This window comes from Haemaphysalis longicornis, unplaced genomic scaffold, assembly GCF_048455015.1.
Source record: "Haemaphysalis longicornis isolate Haplotype H1 unplaced genomic scaffold, Haemaphysalis longicornis Haplotype H1 scaffold_1, whole genome shotgun sequence".
Lineage (NCBI taxonomy): Eukaryota > Metazoa > Arthropoda > Arachnida > Ixodida > Ixodidae > Haemaphysalis > Haemaphysalis longicornis.
The window spans coordinates 472,557,238-472,574,375 of NW_027526203.1; the positions used below are offsets into that span (position 1 = coordinate 472,557,238).

Genomic DNA, 17,138 nt, shown 5'->3' on the forward strand with positions numbered 1-17,138 from the left:
AAAAAACCGCAGCAGCAAGCGGTGCTACTGGGATGCGTCGTTGTTATGATGGGCCGTTTTGTCGCGGAGCTGTTTTGACGTTTGCTACTTTTTCGCTGCGTCGCTCTGTTACTGCTGTTTTGGCGCGTGCTGTACTGTCACGGTGGCGGAAACTGCTTTTGTGTGTGCATGTAAAAATACGTTATGCAGTAGTGTTCTATTATATATATATATATATATATATATATATATATATATATATATATATATATATATATATATATATATATAGTATTTGGGGGGAAAATACCTCCCGAAGAGTGAGACAAAATAGGGTAAGTAAAGGCAGAGAGCCACACGAGAAAAACATTAAAAAAGTAAGTTTACTGGCGTTTCAGGAAGCGCCTAGTCCTCTTCCTTAAACGTCAGTAAACGTATTTTTTTAATGTTTTTCTCGTGTGTCTCTGTCCTACTTACCTTCATATTATATATATATATATATATATAGCGAATCAGAATAGGAAATGAGGGGCTCGTTGAAAATAACACAGAAATAGGGGTTGGCAGTCGAGAAAACCTCGGAAAGCAAAGGGGAGGATGTGGTAGATCATTGAAACAGATTAGGAATTTGGAAAGAAAGAAAGAAAGTGAAGAAAAAATGCCCGCCAGGTGGGATCCGAACCCACGACCTCCAGAATACCGGTCTGGTGCGATAACCACTACGCTACCGGCGGGGCGATTTTCCCATTCACTTTCTGGGGTATTTATGTTAGGTATGTTTGTTTCCTGTGCTTGGGGGTGGTAGCCAGCGCCATTCGGACTAATCGGGGTGAAGGGGACCTTCTTTTTAACCCCCGGGTCGTGACTCGAGTGTCTACGACATGTCCAGAGTGGTCGACCAGCTTTGAACCCTCTTAAGCTCCCTTTGGCAACAAGACTGCCAGAACAGAGGCCCTCGCTATGCATATAGCGAATCAGAATAGGAAATGAGGGGCTCGTTGAAAATAACACAGAAATAGGGGTTGGCAGTCGAGAAAACCTCGGAAAGCAAAGGGGAGGATGTGGTAGATCATTGAAACAGATTAGGAATTTGGAAAGAAAGAAAGAAAGTGAAGAAAAAATGCCCGCCAGGTGGGATCCGAACCCACGACCTCCAGAATACCGGTCTGGTGCGATAACCACTACGCTACCGGCGGGGCGATTTTCCCATTCACTTTCTGGGGTATTTATGTTAGGTATGTTTGTTTCCTGTGCTTGGGGGTGGTAGCCAGCGCCATTCGGACTAATCGGGGTGAAGGGGACCTTCTTTTTAACCCCCGGGTCGTGACTCGAGTGTCTACGACATGTCCAGAGTGGTCGACCAGCTTTGAACCCTCTTAAGCTCCCTTTGGCAACAAGACTGCCAGAACAGAGGCCCTCGCTATGCATATAGCGAATCAGAATAGGAAATGAGGGGCTCGTTGAAAATAACACAGAAATAGGGGTTGGCAGTCGAGAAAACCTCGGAAAGCAAAGGGGAGGATGTGGTAGATCATTGAAACAGATTAGGAATTTGGAAAGAAAGAAAGAAAGTGAAGAAAAAATGCCCGCCAGGTGGGATCCGAACCCACGACCTCCAGAATACCGGTCTGGTGCGATAACCACTACGCTACCGGCGGGGCGATTTTCCCATTCACTTTCTGGGGTATTTATGTTAGGTATGTTTGTTTCCTGTGCTTGGGGGTGGTAGCCAGCGCCATTCGGACTAATCGGGGTGAAGGGGACCTTCTTTTTAACCCCCGGGTCGTGACTCGAGTGTCTACGACATGTCCAGAGTGGTCGACCAGCTTTGAACCCTCTTAAGCTCCCTTTGGCAACAAGACTGCCAGAACAGAGGCCCTCGCTATGCATATAGCGAATCAGAATAGGAAATGAGGGGCTCGTTGAAAATAACACAGAAATAGGGGTTGGCAGTCGAGAAAACCTCGGAAAGCAAAGGGGAGGATGTGGTAGATCATTGAAACAGATTAGGAATTTGGAAAGAAAGAAAGAAAGTGAAGAAAAAATGCCCGCCAGGTGGGATCCGAACCCACGACCTCCAGAATACCGGTCTGGTGCGATAACCACTACGCTACCGGCGGGGCGATTTTCCCATTCACTTTCTGGGGTATTTATGTTAGGTATGTTTGTTTCCTGTGCTTGGGGGTGGTAGCCAGCGCCATTCGGACTAATCGGGGTGAAGGGGACCTTCTTTTTAACCCCCGGGTCGTGACTCGAGTGTCTACGACATGTCCAGAGTGGTCGACCAGCTTTGAACCCTCTTAAGCTCCCTTTGGCAACAAGACTGCCAGAACAGAGGCCCTCGCTATGCATATAGCGAATCAGAATAGGAAATGAGGGGCTCGTTGAAAATAACACAGAAATAGGGGTTGGCAGTCGAGAAAACCTCGGAAAGCAAAGGGGAGGATGTGGTAGATCATTGAAACAGATTAGGAATTTGGAAAGAAAGAAAGAAAGTGAAGAAAAAGTTTTTCTCTTCGTTTTCTACATAATGTTAAATTTCAACTTCCCTGCATAATCGCAACATTAAAAAGCTTAGCTATTCTCCTATGCATCCCTTGGGGCTTTCCTCTCTCTCTCTCTCTCTCTCTCTCTCTCTCTCTCTCTCTGTGCGTTCGTGTGCACATTGATATACTATTGCTAACAGTATGTGCAACTGCTCTTGCAGCGAGCAATCGTTTTCTTCACTAATTAAGTGGTTGACTTTCATCGCTTTAGCGACTTTGAGCATTGAAAGTGCCGCGAATATTCAGCGACATAAGTCCCACAAGTGCTGGGACAGGGGCGCTCTCGCTGCCGATCGAAACAAAGTGGCTGGCCGGACATTGCGCCGAAACTTGATACGTCCCGAAAGGAAAGCTGACGAGCCTCGGAAGTACTGCGGAGGTCGCGGTTGCATGCGACACCCCGAGACTAGACTTTTACTGGTCTCCAACTCATAAATGCTGCGAAGGTACACGAGGCGGGTATTCTTTTAAAGACGTCTAGCAGCTCGCAAGACCATGAAGGAGCTGCGCGGATCCCTTTCTCCACGATAACCGATATGAGCACGGAAGAAGACAGAACTGAAGCAGTCGAGGATGCCAAAATCGACGGAAAAAAATCCACTGCGTTTGTTTGTTTGTGTGGGTCAAATGCTTGGTTAAAGCGATGAGCAAGAACGCGTCCCACCGTACAAAAGAGAAATGTGGGAGGTCAAGGGCATACAGGTTGCGACACATACTACTCGCATAGCACTCGATTTGTTCTCGATTCATGTTCCAAATGCACTCGCCACGGCCAAAGCAGCACGGATGGCCGCGTTTCGAGTGAATTTAGAGCCGCACCGCACGGCCCCTCCCGATTAAACGGGCGAACATCCGCGTGGTGGCGCACAGGAGAACAGCAGCATTCCCTTCGCTCACCGGCGTGGACCTTGCAGTTGGCATCCCAGAGACTGCTCGCAGGACGGTCTGTGCGGCTCGTGACAGCCGACGTGCGGCCACAGCGTTCTTCCGGATGTCGAACTGGCCGAGCGCGACAAGAAAAGCCCGGCCCGCGACAAGCCACGGAGGGCGCCGCTATCGGCCGATCCGGCGGCCAGCGACCCGGCAGGTGTGCGTGCAAATGCGCGTGCTCGCCGCGGCCCTCCGCCGCCGCCACAAAGCCGGCCAGCCGCGGTTGTTCAAGATCGGGCTCGATTCGTGAGAGCGAGCCGTGGTACCGCACCATTTCGAGGCAGTCGAGTGAAAAAGTGCGAACCACACTGATTGATTGTAGGGTTTAACGCGCCGACGCAACGCAGGCGATGAGGCGCGCCGTAGAGGAGGGCTCCGGATTAATTTTGACCACCTGGGGATTTTTAGCGTGCGCCGAAATCTCGTACACACTGGCGTTACTGCTTTTCGCCTCCATCAGAAAAGCGACCACCGCGGCCGGGAACCGAATCCGCGTCCTCGTGCTCAGCAGCACAACGCCTTAGCCACTGAGCCACCGCGGCGGGTTGCGAACACTAACTGCACCTTGTTCACTCAACCTGTACGACGGAGACTGGTTTGTTTTGATAGATGCACACCCGGCGCTCTGGACTCGCTTTTTCAACCGATCCATACTTAGCCAGAAGAGTAGCCCTTGTGTTTGGAAAATTGGACTTAGTGCAACACCAGTGCGTGACACGCGCAAATTTGTTGGACTCTCTCTCTCTCTCTCTCTCTCTCTCTCTCTCTCTCTCTCTCTCTCTCTCTCTCTCTCTCTCTCTCTCTCTCTCTCTCTCTCTCTCTCTGTGTGTGTGTGCGTGTGCGCGTGCGTGCGTGCGTGCGTGCGTGCGTCCCGCCCCGTCTCCCTGCCCGCCCCGTTCGTTTCTCGGCTGCCCGCCCCGTCTCCCTGCTTTGCCCGAGGTTCGTTTCTCGGCTGCTCTATTTCTGATCGGAGCAAAATACATGCCAAGTACGAAAACGCTTCTCCGCAGTGCACAGTTTTTCCGAAGCGCGTGGTTAAAAAAGCCTCGCACCCTAAACCAACTCCAGCTGCTGAGTTCTCTTACTCCTGCCCACTATTCGCCAGAGAGCCGTGTTTGGAATATACGAGATTCAGAAGAAAAAGAGTACAGGACGTCAACAGCCTTCTTCAATGCGTTGTAGCCTTAGCTGCCGCGCAGGGAGCACCGACGGGACAAAAGTTCAGCTGGAGGAATGGCATTTTTTTACCCCAGAGCCCAGACATACATTACATTCTGGAACAAAAAAATTAAGGCGCAAACACGAACGCAACATTCGAGAGCATCCGGCACGCCAAGTAAAATATTACGGATGTCTTGTGAGCTATTAAATTTCCTTCAAAAAAGTTGCAATGACATCCACGTGTGGGTCTTACGTGCGACGCGATAGCGTTACTTCGTCTCCCAGGGAGCGTTTTGGAACGGAATTGCTGCATTTACGATCAATGCTTCACGAACACTGAAGGTCAGCGCAGAGAAAGAATTGAGGCAAGAGTGTTCAGTAGCCGCGGCCCAGAACAGAATGAGACCTCCTTTCCATCGAGTGGCCGTGCTTGAGGCCCTCATGCGCCCGTGGCGGGCCTTCGTCTGCTTGAGCGATAAGGTGGCAGTGTCAGTCTTTAAAAGTGTTTATTCTCTAATGCCTGTGCCAAACTGAGGGTCAAATTTGCCTTTTTGCGAAGAGAGTCTTCCCACACGATGGCCCGTCCCGATTTTGTTTTCCGAGCCACGCGTGCCCTTGGTGCCAGGAGAGCGGTTTCTCTCAAATGTGTTTGAAATACACAATTTGAGGACCTATCGATCATCCACATCAACAACAGCCGATTGATCAGGCCAATGGCAGGACGAAGGCGTCTCAATTTTAGGGGCCGCAGCTTCTCCCACTGACCTTCACCCGCTCCTGTGCTGCGCTCCTTCCCTCGGTTGCCAAACACAGCTTGCGGCGGGACCAGAACCGCGGGAATGCCGAAAAATAGTCCGAAAAATTCATGTATTACACGCTTTATATTGTGGGTTTTATTTTAGTTCGTACCTGCTCTTAATGCATGCCTTCCTTGGTTTTTGAATAGCTGAAGTTAATGTTTTGCTCCCTGTTTTAGGTGTCCCAATGCTGGCGCCGGCAATCAGTTCCGGTGGAAAACACGTCGCGGTGGCTCAGCCGAAGGACGCGGGTTCGATTCCCGGCCGCGGCGGCAGTTTTCCTGGTGGAAGCAGAAAACAAGACCGCCAGTGTGTCGAGATTTCAGCGCCCGTTAAGCATCCCCAGTTTGTCGCCATCCACTACTGTGCGCCTCGAAGCCCAAGTGTGGCTTCGGCACGTGAATGAATTATCGAATTTTTTTTTTTTTTTTTATCTTCCGGTGGAGAGGTGCTTCGGTGTGAAGGCGACAGTTGCGGGCACGGCTGGCCACCGTGTCTGCCGAGCATGCAACCACCTGCACGGCGTAGAACTAGCTTCCCTGCGCAGGCGCGGCTCCTGCTGAAAATGCGCGTCCTCTCTTTCGTCTCCGCCGTAGAATCACTGTGAGTTGCCGCTGTGCCGTATTCCAGATTTAGGCGAACACTCGCATCTCGCTGTCTCAGTCGTAGCTTCCGGGACGCTTACGTCAGGAGAGTGCACAAAAACACGCCCAATTAGTGCGCCGCCGTCGGGAGCCGCACGGGCGAGCTCCGCAAGAGCGCCGAACAGCGACGGGGAATCCCCCCCGAGCGGGACGCAGAGCGGCGCACGCGGGCGGCCAGCACCGGGGTCGGGGCTCTCGCCCTTGCGGCGCCGCGATAGCTGGGCCGGAACATAATTGCTCCACATATCGCGGTTCGCGCCAACAAAGTGCACAGGTGTGCGCGCCGATTGCATTGTTTGCCTACGTGGTGGCCGCGCCGCGGAGAGTGATAGTGACGCATCGCAGCGTGCGCGACGTCCGGCGATTGTGCGCTTTGCATTTCGCAGCAGCACGCTCGGACTGCAACGGGCAAGAGCGATGGCGGCGTGCAGCAACTTCTTCCGGGCAGTCGCTCCGCAACTGCTACGTGCTCGGCCTTTGCCGAGCACGTAACCGTGAGCGCCATCTACGCCAAGGACCGCAGATAGACACGCCCGTCTGCGCACTGCCGCTGACAAGCATATGTGGCAACACCCGGTCGTGAAATTCCGCGTTCCAACCGGAAGCACTTTCCACTTGTGCGACTCTTCGACACGCAACGTGGCCCGCCGCGGTGGCTCAGTGGCTGTGGCGTTGTGCCGCTGAGCCCAAGGACCCGGGTTCGATTCCCGGCCGCGGCAGCCGCTTTTCGATGGAGGCGGAACGCAACGCAGGAGACGAGGCGCGGCCTCAGCGCGTTAAAACCCTACAATCAATAGACACGCCACTTAGAAACAGAGCCGAGTAGCCGCCGTCGCTCGAGAGAACAGCTCTGTGCTTGGGAATTCCGCGCTCCGCGTGTTCAGGTACCATGCTCCGTGACCCAGCTCCGCATGCGCGAGCTCATTGCTCAGTTTCCACCGCGTCCGGACTTTCTGCCAATGCCCCGCACCGACGCTTTCAAGGCTGCCCGCAGGTGATACAGCTCTACGCCGTTAAAGGAGTACTGACACGGAATTTCAAACCTTAGATAACTACGTAAAAGGCTTCCTTTGTACACGGAGATATCTCCCAGCAAGTTTCAGCAGTAACAGTTCAGTATAACAAATTTCAAAACAAATTTAATCTTTGAGCTCTCGAGAAAGCTCGAAACGGATACCCTTTCAACGTAGTCATCAGCACGACGCCATCTGCACCTGGCCCCAAACTGTCGACGTAAGGGCTCCCGTAACGTGACCAACGCGCACGGCTGCTGTTGGCGCACGCTGCTCCACCGTGTGTATCACGGCACGGGTTTGGGACTGACGTTCTGTTGCCCGGGCGCGTGAAGATGGCGGGAACCACGACCAATCTGGGCGCGTGCACGCGCGTCCAGACCGCAGTGGTGCGATAAAAACGGTGACGTCACGAGGCCCTTCCTATCATGGAGGCCGTCTCGGTGTTTGTTTTGTGGAAACCGAAACTGACACGAATAAACACGGCTGCAAATTATTTACGCTGCGATCGACCGTCTAATGTGCCATTGTATTACTGGTGGGCTGGTATGCACCCATAGCAACGAAAAATAAACGTAACACAAAAATTTCGAGTCAATACTCCTTCAAAATACTGCCCGCCTTTCCTTACTTCCGCCTAAGGTTTAAAAGCGCGCGTTTGCAAGAGCAAGAGCGATCTCTGTGCTCCGCGGTGCGTTCCATCGCACTGCAGCGAGAGCGGTTGACAGTATGTACGTCTTTCATGGTATTAATACGAAGCACCCTTTGTCTACTTCAGTCACTTTGCGGTCTCTTAAAGGGACCATGAAGACGAAATACAAGTTTGTTTTATTCATAATATTTGGTGTTTTATAGTTCCCCGAGCGCTTGTCCGGCAGAAAACGACGCTTTATTCACTGAGAAATTAATCATTTTAAGCCAAAATTTTAATTTTCCCACTAAATCGTGTGCTTCATGACGTCAGCAACGACGTATCCGGGGCGGGTATTTGAAACGAAAGTTAGTAGGCAGTTTTAGCATATCGTTACCGTGTTTGCGTTACCGTTTACCGTGTTACCGAAAGCGCTGGTGACGGTGAAGCCTGTGTCGGCAAGTTAACAGACTTTTGCGTTGCCTTGTTTACGGTTCGCCTTCACAGACGGCGGGAATGTACCGCTCGAAGACCGCTGTCCGCACTTGCTCTGTTTTCGGCCCGATCTGTACCTGGCTCTGTTTTCAGCCCGATCTGTATCTGACTTAACCTTTTGTTGCGGTTGACAGTAATCGTTCGTGAATGATTGGGTACGCTCGACATACAGGGCCACGTAAGTGGCGATGTCGCTTATGCCCGTTGGCCAGAATCTCACTGTTGGACATGCGCAGAAGAAAACAAAGAAACGGATGAGAATGTCGATTCAAGACACTCAACGATGGCGAACACATGCCCGACGAATATTTAGAGGCAGCGACGAGAACAAGGCGCGATACTTTCCCGACTGAACTAAACCGACCGGTGGAGCCGCGACACCCGAAACTGCTCCGACCACGCAAACGGGCAAGTGGAACACTCTGCGCACTTCGCGAACTTCAGTGTTAAGGGCACAGGGTAAGCCCTATACTTCCCATGCATTTTTGGCCATTTTGAGGTACATTTTTCTCGGCATCTAATAAAGGTATATACATAACGTATATACCTATCATTTTCTTTCAAATTTTGTGCTCTTTTAACTGTACTAGAATTATGAACATCCTTAAAAATTTCAGTTTTTTATAATTTTTTGTCTGTTAGTACCTAAATTTTGGCATTATTTTAGCATTAAAAATTGTGTAACAAAAAAACTGTTGCGTGCATACTTTCAATTCTAGTACAGCAGGTGTGAAACGTTATGTAGATGACAGGGGGAAAAAATCAGCTCGTTATCGTGAACGATATAGGAAATAATGGTACCTATGTAAGAAAAAACATTGTTTTGAGATAATTGAGTTTAAAGTAAAAAAAGAGGTTAAAAACAATACTTTTTTGCCAAAAACACCACTGGAGCCATTTATTTAAAAAGCACCAGCTTCATAATCACTGCCAAAGTCATTTTTTTGCTTTTCACCCGGTCGTCTGTCCTTCCTTGACTATTTTGTGCACCATCGTACAGATCTCCTCACAAAGTATTTTGCTTGTGGTCAACCTATTTAAGCGATTTAATGGTGGTGTTGCTTCCAGGTTTTGGTCTGAATGATTTCAAAATGCTGGCTCATGCGTTGCTTCATCATTTAATAAAAGAACAGCATCTAATGTTACAGTCATTAGAGTGTGAAGCCCAAAAAAGATGTTTTTTTGTTCGCAGCTTCGAAGGGCAAATGTGGAAAAAACGTGCAACAGGGTCTTGGGATTGCCCTCACTGAAAAATCAGCTCTGCAATGGTTGCTATGCCATTTCTTAATACAGCTGGTTCCAGAAAAGCATTTTGATCTGAAACTGGAAGTTTTTTGATGAAAAAAAATGACAATAAACCCTGAGAACATTCTTAAGAGGATGTGGGCACTTACTACATGCTTACGGAAAAACTGCTTTTTAGCGAGAAATAAGACTTTTTAAGGCAAGTGTGAATATGGAAAATGTGCGCAAGGAATTGAACTTCCCTAATTGCGAAGAAAAACAAAAAGTCATTTTTTCAAAATTTTGCCTTACCCTGTGCCCTTAACTCTTTCGCTACCGCACCTATCAAAATCGATCAATTTGATCGATACTTTTGGGAGCGCCTTTTCATAGCGTTCCAGGCGTTGCTCGAACAAGTAAAGCTGTTCGGAGTTAGACCAGAAAATGGCCTTTCAAAATCAGTTTTGTTTTTATTTTTGCTACGGAAACGTGATTTTTGACACGCTTTTGAATCACCTGGTTGTGGAGAAGGGGCGTGGTCATCGCGCGTCACTGCTACTAACGAAGAATGCGTGCAACTCGTAATTACTCTGCACCAGCAGTTGTTTTTTGCTATCAGGGCGTGAATGGGGAACTAGCAAACAATTTTCAATCGCCAGGTTCACGCTCTGACAGTAATAATCCCAGAAATCGGTTGAAAATGTCAAGCAGTGCCTGGTTGCAAAGCTACTTTATGATTTTAGGCAGTTTTATTGCCTTTGCGCACGTTGTTCTAAGTACTGTGGTATTTCTACTTACCCCAGGACCATTCGCAAACAGTTTACAACAGTTTCGGTTTTGTTTCTGCATCGCGAAATTCATATTTAGCGCTACTATGCAGTTACCCAACTTCAACGCTACCTGTCATGGCGCCTGGAACGTCTGCGACTGATCCTCGAACAGAGCACGGCGCTCCTGATTCCCCCCCCCCCCCCCCCAACCCGATTTCTGCGATAAGAACTTCAGATGAAAGTCAAAAGATCACACCCAGTCGCCAGATATTTGTTCCGCCGAGGACAGCGCTTCAAACCGGCCTTACACTGCCAGCTGTTCGACTTCCAGTTTCGTTTCCATGCGAGGGTATATCCCGGTGTGTAATGTTGCTGCTTAGTTGAACTGTCTATTTGGATGGAGTCTCCGATAACGATAAGTTTTTGCACTGTTTCGTTTGAAAAATGTTAGGTGGCGCTGCAATAGAGGAGGCTCGTTGTGCTGATCTTTTTCATCGCGCAACTGCTACTTGGCCAAAGATCGCAGGGCACGATTCTAGCTCATCGTACCTCATTTTTGCGAGCAAGGCTACAATTTCGATTAAGAAAATGATAATGAAGCTCAGCTTTATGTTGTGAGAGATAACTGACCGTGAATGACAACAAGCATCAGCCACGGCGTTCCGTTTTCAACTTCATGCATGTTTTTTCTGCATCGCGTGCTAGTCCCAAATATTGTGCTCGCTGTAAATGAAAAGTCAGCCATTGACATGATGTTTTTACGTTATGTGGGTGCAAATTGGTGCCTCTGATAATGACAAACCGCCAGGTTTATTCCAGGAAACCACCCGAAATTGCACATTTTGAGTTGGAGGTTGGGCTTCACCGCATGACACGGAGCACCGTGCATGCTAACATTTTTTTTTTTTATCTGACAAACTGTTCCGCGCAAGTCGACATTTTTTCTAGGGCGTGTTTTTGAAATGTTTCCCTACAAAATGTATATTCTATTTTTTTTTTCTACTACCGGTGGTTTGATAAACACAACTCCTTTTTTATAATTTTTTTCGACAACTTGACAAAAATTTTGATTTTGATATTTTTTTTTTCACAACTATGATATATAAAAACCTTTAAAAAACTGGTGTGATTGGAAAGGCCGTTAAGTAATCTGCATTTTGTGTTCCTGCTATTAGTGCCTAACCAATTTTTTAGCAGGAAAAAAAATGTTTTCTTGGACCCCTAAAATTAGTCAAGTTTCCGGCGGTAGCGAAAGAGTTAAGAGAAGTGGACTGAAGCCGTCTCGGTGTTCGTTTTGTGGAAACCGAAACTGACACGAATAAACACGGCTGTAAATAACTATTTACGCTGCGATCGACCGTCTAATGTGCCATGTGCCATGTACCAGGCTAAAACCGTGAGTTGCTATGGAGGAGTCAATGCAATAAAACTCTCAAGACACGCATACATAACACAATGGCGAAGCAGAACTCGAACCAGCGAAAAGTCTCGCAGTCAAAGTCTTCACTGCACATCATCCAAGTTAATTTGGCAAGGTGTGCAAAAGAAAACGAGATGTTAAGTTTTATCACAACGAAAATTATAATCGCATTTCAGCAATGCAGGAACATTACCATGTAAAAGGGGAACGGTCATAGGTTTTCCTATACGACATGAAGTCACAGCACAGAAAAATAACCCGCAGGTCGCTCTATAGCAAGTCATTTTGAAGATGTAAAAATATGGCCACTCATAGTCGACCAAAAAATGACTGCGGAAAAGGTAAACTGGGAAGAAAACAAATTCATTATAATTAATTGATATGCGCCTCCCAGAAACGTTTTTGAAAACACTTAAAACCGATTAGAAGTTCTTTCAAGATTTGTTGCACATTCCACGTAATATTATTCGGTCACTTCGACGCCAAACACAGAATATGGGGAGGGAATATTGCCGATTCAAGCAGGGACGATTCACTTGAACTTTCACTTAGGCATGACCTTTCCGTTACAAGTCCCCCTTACTCACCTCAGACATTCGAAAACAGTATAGGCAGGAGTTGGATCGACGTAGCCACTTCAGGGCAAGCTTTGTTATCAGAATTGATTCTTTGGGGAGCATACTGGAAGATTACAATAGCAGCGACCATAAATACATATTAGTTTACTCCTATACGATATCATTAACAAACCCAAGTGCCACCTCCCAGTTTAAGGCGAGCAACATGTTTTAGAAGAATTAAAAAAGGACAGTTGGTTTGAAACGGCGAGAAACCGCATTAAAACAGCAGAAGAAATCGAAAATGGCGTGAACACCTTGAATGATATAATTGAAAAATCAGTAAATAAACGTAGCAAAAAGGCAAATAATACAAGTAGCCAAAACCGCAATGGAAAGTTGAATTGGGAATCGTAAGAAAGCGAGTAAGACAGAGCACAAGGAAGGAGGTATAAAAAATCGCGAGGAGGTATCAGGGAAGAATTTAAGCGAGACCACTATAGCGAACACAAAGCTTATAATGAGACCTTAAACCGCAGCAAAAAAGAAAAAGCTGGGAACAACTTTGTTCACAAGTTCACAAAAATTCCTTCACATTACCGTATAAATTGACCCAGACGGACAATAAAGCAGCCAATTATCATTTCAAGTTTAGAAAAAGAAAAGGGATAAAAACCAAATCAACCGAAAAAACAGTTCAACATATATTAAGAGAGTTATACGAGGCCGACAAGTTTTAGGACCAGGAAGAATATTCCCCCCTTGAAAACGATAACGATGAAGCTATTATACGAGAACATGAAATTAACGCAGTGATTTCTTAATTGCGCAGACAAGAAGCCCCTGGACCACACGGCCTACGAGCCACGTTTGCCCAATGTCTGTATAATAATCAAAAATTATTCTTTCCTGATCTTTAGAACGCATGTATCCGCCCATAACGCGTCGTAAGTTCAGTGCGGAAGTAGCTAGGGTGTCGCATGCCTATTCTGTTTTCTTCATTAGAGTTCCTCGTGCCGGTCCTCACTACAGTTTCCTCATTATACAGTATTTTTTGCGTTAAAAGTGGTGCCGGTGTTATTCTAACGAGGCAATCTTCCAAATGAACCAAACTTGCATTTTGTCTTCATGGCCGCTTTAACGCCGTGCCTTCTACCATCACCGGCATGCCTGTAAAGGATGCACCACCGCACGAGGGGTGTTACGGTGGGGAAGCCAACGTTAGTGTTAATGCGGAGCGCACTCTCACTAGCGGATTTCTCTCCCACAAGAATATAGGGATGAGTAGTTGTGGGCATCTGTGAGGTAAAAGCGAGTAACGACAAAAGCCACCGTCTGGTCTGTGCAAGTCGAACCTTCATTTTGCTTTTGGATGTCGAACTAGCATCTCTTAGCAGCACAACAGATAACTACGCCCCCTCCAATGCTCGTTTAGGTGGTTGTGCCGAGCTGTATCTACCTTTGCGTAGACAAAACTCACACGTCCTCGTATATATTAAATGTGTTACTCTGCTAGTAAACTATTTAGCAGCGAGCCTGCGCGTTTCCAGTTTTTTTTCTCGTCTTCACGCCAGTCGTATACCGAGGCGAAGACCAGCCAACTGGCTCGATGTTCGCTTTTACTAATACCGCTAAAGATGTTCACGAGATAATTTCTAAATACCGCGAAATGCATACCGAGAGGCAACAGTGAAAACTGAACAAAATCAGACACAGCGTAATGAACACGAACAAGTTTCGTTGGCGGTGTTAACCTCCCTGCTACTTGATTTAGCGGGGTTACCGGGGCTACAGTTCAAAGCAAGAACTATATTAAGATGACTTATCGAACCCTTCATTGATTCGAAGCGCGAACAGCTTAGCCTAAAACAGGCATTCATCTGAAGTACAAACTGAGTGTGAGTATTTAAGAAGATTATGAGAACAAAACACAACATTGCTTTACTTGAAATAAACAGCTTTCGGTAACTCACTCAACTCCACTCTGACCTCGAAAGACGTTCTTTAAAAAAAAAATGGACGCCATCCCGCCCTGCGGAAGTGGATGTCCAGCGCAGCTGTTGTAAACCGCTGCACATGCTGATGCGGGAGGGCGTGAAATGTTCCTCATTGTCTGGGCGAGCTTGTCGCTTGCACTCGGCTTCTCTGGCGGCCAATGCTGAATCGTGACGCATGTGCTCGGCGTCTTGGGCGAGGGTCCTGCCTAGCCTGACGCATGCGCTAGCCCTCGAATGACGTAAACCCCCTCCCCTTTCTAAAGCAGCTGCAAACGTAATATTTACCAGAGCACATGAGGGGGGGTCCCATTGTTCACCGGCGCCTTATCATTCATCGTGCGGTTAATTTCGACGCTTGTTTCGTCGTTTCTTTTCTTTAAACGAACACTGAGCCGTACGCTGCACGCCTGATTAGCCTGACGCATGCGCTCGGCGTCTTGGGCGAAAACTGCTGGGTGCTGCCTGGGTTTTTTTGCTTACGACAAGAAATTTTCCGGCCAACGACGGGCTAACATCTTTGCTGTAAAAAAGAAGGGCCAATAAATATCGCGAGATTACCAAATTTCGCGTTACATTATATCAGCAGTGATTTAATACGAAAAACGCTAAAAATTCCGAGTTATCACTGCGTGTCGGATTTCCGTGCTCGCATTCAAGTTGCATGGACAGACGGAACTAGAGCGGCACCGCTACAATCGAACAGCCACGCTTCTTGGCCGTGGCTTTGGTTGGCAGTTGCCAACTGCGGGAACAAGTCCCTGTGACGTCATCACGACTGATCGAGAAAGTGGCGGGTGAGTCGCCGCCGCTTCATTCGCGTACATTGTCCACATTAATACTCTGCGAAGATTGCGTTATAACTGGCGCCATTATTGTATGGACAGAGCAGTGTTTGAACGAAACAAACTTGTCATTCGCCTTCGTGGTCCCTTTGTGCTCTTGCGGCGGTATCGGGTCATTATGCAGAGCGATAAAAAGCACTTCACGGTGACGACTGCAGGGCGGCAGTGGGCGCTCACTACCAAGAAATTGGCCAAGAAGCTCGTTTGCTAAAGTATGTAATGTAGAGCCAGTTTATATTTTTATTTAGTTTTAGCACTCCAAGCAGCTTAGATGACTATTTCTTTAAAAACGCTCGTGCAGCAAGGGTCCCCCGAATTCCCACAAATATCTTACTTCTAGCGACTGCATTCCTTAGGCAAAAAGCGATCGAAAATGTGTGGTCGTGCTCCTGGCCGCTCTGCTAGTTCACCCAGCGCAAAATGTGTTTCCCGCACCTTGGTTTTACGCTGTAAATAAAAGTTTCGGTTGATTAATTCCTTAGTACCTATGTTAACTTTGCTGACTCTCCTACGCCTTTAATTGGTCTTAGGTTTTTCTACTAGCGTACCAGTAAGCGAAGCGTCGCATGTGCACTTGTATGACGAGCTTGGTACAGACATGGAGCTTGGCACAGTGTATACAAACTAACAAACTAAAGGCACATGCTTCTAATAAACTAAAGCCACATGCTTCCAGGCACAACTGTGTCGTGGCTTAGTTTCAACTGAGCGAACAAATTGCGAAGACCCGCCGGCAGCCAGCCCACTAAACGCTGGGACGACTGATTCTGTCGGAGGGTCGGCGAGACGCGCAGTAGCGCAGTCAAGCCAAGCCATCTTGTTTTGACGTTATACGAAACGTCATTGGAAATCGGCAAGGAGGATGCAGAGAAGAGGAGAGCATTTTCGCATTGATTTTTAGCTGAACAAAGTCGCGTAAACGCAGCGGGAGTGGTTGAAACATGGCCTAGGGACTCCAGGCTGCAATTTGCGCTAGTAATCCCGCAATGCTTACAAATCCCTCCAGTGTCCCTTTACCAGCTTCGCAGAAGACGGAAGCGTCGCCGTGAGAAGAGCCCTGAAGGTTCTACATGGCGGTACACTTCAATGTGGCTTGTATTTGTGTGCGCATTTCACGTTGTTGGCAGTAACCATATACAGAAACTTGGAAGTTAGGGCACCAGGCTGACTCAAAATATTGGGCTGATTTTGGACGCCTAGGAAAGGTTCGCCACCACCCCTGGGGGCCTGTGGCTGACAGAGTTTCCAGATATACTGAAAGAATTTCCCGAGGTTCTGAGCGGTGGACATACCGCGATTCCAAGTGGAATTAGATCATCCAATGTGCCGATGTACAAGTACACGTCGCTAACTTCAGTGGATGTGGAGCGTTCTTTTTTTGTGTACAAGCAGTCAATGACTGGCAGAAGGCACAACTTCAAGCCCAAAAACTTCGGAACGGTGCTTGTTTGCCATTGCTTCCACAGCCTTTCACACAGTGTTGCGTCACCAGATCACCCTAAATATTTTGAAATGGCGACCCGTGACTGTTTCATGGAGAAAATTAAGTTAAATATTTCATTTCCTGACGTTTGCCTCCTGTGTTTACTAAAAGCCGAAAAATTGCACCGAAATGCGCTGCTTGAGTAAATATTATTCGAGCATATATATGCCTATACGGTAGTACTTAGCGCCTATATATGCCTAAATTACAATTTTTAACGCCTACAATAGGCGCCTAAAACCGTCTTTTTTGCCTAAACTTCCGGTCTCTAGTGATTACGATCGACGACGTGGAGGCTGAAGCTATCACAGTAGTTACGAGATTGCACGCGCATGTGATTCAGTTTACATCATCGCGTCATTGCAGGGGACAGGAGAAATTAATATAATTAATTTATATCATACGCGCCCTTCGACCACATTATCGGCATTGGCTACGAGATGACTCACAACAGGGCCAGCGTTGGCGGTGTCAGAAGCTGGAGCTAGCCACCAGACCTTCAAAATCCAATTCAAGATTGGAATTCCAAGATTGAAATTCGCTTCCTGCACAATTATTTCTCTGGTCCGATTTCGTGACTGAAAATACTAAATTTGGGGTAAATAAATAAATAAATAAATAAATAAATAAATAAATAAAAGAAGATTCG

At 47.5% G+C, this 17,138-nt stretch overlaps 1 protein-coding gene across 3 annotated transcripts in view; it reads right to left on the bottom strand.

Annotated features, from left to right (window-relative positions):
- Rhobtb (Rho-related BTB domain containing) overlaps window positions 1-17,138 on the bottom strand; it is a 225,149-nt gene that overhangs the window by 179,450 nt on the left and 28,561 nt on the right. The window contains exon 1 of one of the 3 annotated variants that reach the window (XM_077688199.1): window positions 3,423-3,538. The exons of the other annotated variants lie outside the window; for them this stretch is intronic. The gene's annotated coding sequence lies outside the window, so the exon portion shown is untranslated. Of the gene's footprint in view, window positions 1-3,422; window positions 3,539-17,138 lie in introns of those variants that run through there. 3 annotated transcript variants of the gene reach the window in all.